The sequence below is a fragment of the Lycium ferocissimum genome, chromosome 5 (genome assembly GCF_029784015.1).
Source record: "Lycium ferocissimum isolate CSIRO_LF1 chromosome 5, AGI_CSIRO_Lferr_CH_V1, whole genome shotgun sequence".
Taxonomy (NCBI): domain Eukaryota; kingdom Viridiplantae; phylum Streptophyta; class Magnoliopsida; order Solanales; family Solanaceae; genus Lycium; species Lycium ferocissimum.
The window spans coordinates 1,175,052-1,179,194 of NC_081346.1; the positions used below are offsets into that span (position 1 = coordinate 1,175,052).

The 4,143-nt window shown below is 37.9% G+C and overlaps 1 long non-coding RNA gene across 1 annotated transcript; it reads right to left on the minus strand.

Annotated features, from left to right (window-relative positions):
* Nucleotides 1–255: 255 nt before the first annotated feature.
* LOC132058057 (uncharacterized) lies at nt 256–3,584 on the minus strand. Its single transcript, XR_009415174.1, has 3 exons — nt 3,518–3,584; nt 965–1,068; nt 256–708 (listed from the first exon to the last, which is right to left on the minus strand). It is a non-coding gene; the product is annotated as an uncharacterized LOC132058057 (long non-coding RNA).
* Between the last annotated feature and the right edge of the window lie 559 nt (nt 3,585–4,143).

A 4,143-nucleotide genomic window follows, 5' to 3' on the forward strand; every position in this document is an offset into this window, starting at 1 on the left:
ACCCTGTAGAGTTGAAGGTGTGAGATGTCAAATCCGAACAAGTAGAACCCTTTTTAGGTTATTCGGCCAAAAATTAAAAGAAAACGGCTCTATTTCGCAATAACTGTTCAAAATCCAGCGCCCACTATCAAAGTCCAGCATGCATTTCATTCAATTTACGTGCTGAGAGCTCAGTCCATTTCCTCATTCATTTTCTGCATGGTTTAAGAGGCCTTTAACAAACTCCCACCAGTCAAATTCCTGGAACTTGGAAAATATCTGTAAAAAACTGAAATACCAAAACCAATGACAAGCGACCCTTACTCTAATTAAAAGGCTAAAGGCCGGCCCCTAAGGAAGATAGGTCACCAAATTATGAGAGAGTTTCACCTTCAGAATTCTCAATCCAGAGGCTGACCAGGGTTCAAAGTACATATATTCCTATAACGATCTTAAATTAATATATCACGGTCAATTATTTAGTGAATATTTTAATACATATACAGGGTTTGCACATACATTCTAGATCCGGCCCAACGCCAGTCGCGTATGACAACCAGACCAAACTAAATCAGAAAGGCTTTGATGGCTCAAGGTTCATATTAGACACGCCACCATGACTTACAATCTAGTAGTATTTGCGAGACTCCACCACAAAGTAAATGTGATTTCAATTTTCATTGTTTGCCTTTCTCTTCTACGATACCCCGATGTAACAGTATTTAGAACCTACATAAAATATTGGATTAAACCACATATATGACCAAAGTGAGCAGGAAAAGAAGAGGGCTTTTATTCAAGTTTAACAAAGGAAAAGAAGAGGGCTTTTGTTTCAAGTTTAATAAAGGAAAAGACCTAAGATTGTTGTTATGTATTGTTCCATACTCCAAACTGTCAAAGTTTTTTCTTTGCTTTATTCTCTTTAAAGATGAAAAAGAAGAAGGTATAAAGTAGTAATATTTTGGCGATCCCAAGATGCTCGTACCTGCTGCACGCTTGCACTAAAAAACAATTGAAGAAAAAAGCAGCAGTAGTAACTGGATCGTCTTAGAGGTTTAGATCTGAACCATATAAAGCCCGTCAGCTTCTCTGTCAAGCAAAAAAGCAAAAAGTGAGGAATTAAACCAAAGCTAAAGTGAGATCAAGGGGACTTTTATTCTGGCTGTTCACACGTACAAGTTACTTTAAACGATTTACAACCAAAGCTGAGCACAGGTGGAAAATCCTTTAAAAGGAATCTGAAATGATGATGGAAATCAACAAAGCTCACTTGCCTTATCTGCCTGCAATATCTTTTCTGTGACGGGACGGTGTCCAAGCTATCTTGCGCACATCTCGACTATTCTACTCTCCCTGTGAAATATTGTTTTCTTTGTCGAGCAGATTAATAATCGGGATCTTTACTCAAATAACTGGCGGATTTACTATTTCCTTTTCTTACTCAGTATACATACATTATACATGATTATACATATACTATATATGAATTATACATATATTATACATATGTTTGGCTAATTTAAGTTTAAGCGGTTAGATTGGTGGCTATTTTCTTAATCTCATCAATCTTAATCAATTTGCCACCTTTTTCCTCTTTTCATTTTCCCTCTTTCCTTTCTCCCTGTTGTCTAACAGGCTCTCTGTTACCCATTTGTCTAACAGGCTCTCTGCTACCCATTTTACTGGCCCAATTACTAATCTCAGGATCCACAAAAGAAATAGGAAACTGCTAGTCAATTAGCATCAACACATCAAACTCAAAGAACTTGATTAAACAAAGCAAACATTCTCTGATTTATAAAACTATGCTAAAACCACCCATCATTAACCCTCAAGAAAAAACTAAAAAATGAAAACCAATATAGCTCGTTATCATGAGAAAGCTGATTAGTTGAGAGGGAGAATTATTTGTTGGGTGTGCGAACAAAGCACCACATTGGTAGCTGGAAAGAAAAAAGAGCTACTTATAAGGAGTTGGATACTCTTAATGATATGAGGCCTTTTGGGGAAAACCGTGAGGGCTTGGCCCAAAGCGGACAATATCACATCATGTTAAGAGTATCTTTGGGCCGTTTAGCCCAACATTATTAACATCGGATGCCTTGATTTTGGAAAAGTTCATTCTCATACCACAAGAAAATGACGAACATGTAACAAATATATTAATCAGTTCAAAAAAACTGGGCCATTAACTTGAGCTCCAGGAGCTGCTGCTGCCACACCAACTCCAATGTTTCCAGCCAGGCACGTTGTACTATGAACCTGACTGCAGTGTAGGATGATCTCTAGGACTCAACCACATTTCAGATGTTTCTGACGGTCTAACAAGATTCAAGGAGCAAATCAATCCCCAATTAGTTTCAGTCCGCAAACCAAAAACATTTCTAATAGATCACAAGTTATGAACAATATTATTAACCTACAGCAATTGACACATTTGACTTCAAACATAAACCAATCTACTATGATAACAATAGTAAGAAGATGTTCACATCTACAAGTTCAAAACATTTTTTCCACATCTACACAGTTCTCATCTACCAATAATGCGATACACCACTAAAATCAGAAGTCACATGTCGGTCAAACAAGCTGTGTCTTAAAACTAACAGCCTACATATGTATGTCACATCCTCAATGTTAAAGGAATAACTCTGGTGTTATATATTCAAGCACCTTTTAAGTTCATGGCATTGAGTATTTGTATGAGCACTTAATACTGTCTAAATAGCTAGGGGTATTCAACTGACTACTATGCTATTATATTGCATTGTAACTGAAACGCTAAGAAAATCATTTTTCTCTTCTCCTTTTTCCTGGGGGATGGGGAGATCTGTGGACCTGAAAGTTCCTCATGACATAATAATTCCATGAGTAAACTAAAATATCATAATAAACTCTCTGATTCATATGCAAGTCGGACATATTGTCCGAAGTAGGAGGCAACAACCTCAGTGGTTCAGTGTGTTCTCTGCCCAAATCCGAAGATATTAAATCAGCATCCAAGCAGCTAAAGATCAGCCAACTGCGCAGTGTCAGAAGCACGAATATGTTTGGCTATGATCACATTTTCTGAGATGTTCAGGCTTGATACTTTATCTTGCAACTGAGATGCTTCCTTTTCCAAGTCCTCTGATCTGCCGGCTAATGATACAGGCTGTATCATACAACTTCTGAAGGTGTTACAACAACCCCAGGAAAATTGACAATTGATTCCCAGTTCTATTTAGGCTTTCACGGAACAGTTACATGTCCATAAAAATGTAGTGAACTTCACCCCACGAAGGACGAAACTAGAAAAAGAGCAGAGTAGAGCACAATACAACTACCAGTTTATGCACAAAATAATGTGATGGCATTGAAGTGTCCTCCCTTTTCTTCGTCAAATATGAAAACAAATTATACAGTTTCTTTATTTTATGAGATAAGATGTCATGAAACCTTAAAATAATAGCAGCAAGTCAGAAACCAATCAAGCAAAAATTAAGTCAAAACAACGAACAAGACAAAGCCAGGTAGTAGAAGTAAAGGTGAATACCCTTTTGCTGAGCCTAGTTTAATATGTTGATTGCTCGAGAAAGATCTGCTAACAGGCAAGCTGGATTCTGTTAACAGGCAAGCTGGATTAAGAGAATCAGACACAGCACTCTGATCTCTTCTAGAGTTAGAACTCAAAGGTTGAAGTGATCCTTTAGAGTCAACACTGTTCTGTCGGACCTGCTCCACGTGTGATTTAAAGATGAGCTGCTTTGTGAAGATGAAGACTTGGTAGATCTTTCAGCAGACTTGCATCGAGCATCCACCAATCCAACTTCACACACTGCCGACTTGTCATATCAGTAGATGGCACTCATTTGTATGGCAAGTATGATATGAAATTATCTGTTTCTGTTACATCAGATGTACTTGAACAAATATCACCCCCTGCGTTTTCCATTGCTGACAAGGAAATAAATCTGCATGCATGGAAGTTGTTTCTGCGAAATTTGAGTAGGCATGTAAGTTGGGAGACGACGTGGAATATGCTTGATTTCTGATCGAGCTGCTGGAATTCTTCAGAGTATAAATGAATTGGTTGAATGGCAGGATGATCGAGCGTACCACTGTTTTTGTCTCAGAGACGTGAAGAGTAACTTCCAATCCTGCTTTCCCAATAAAGAACTT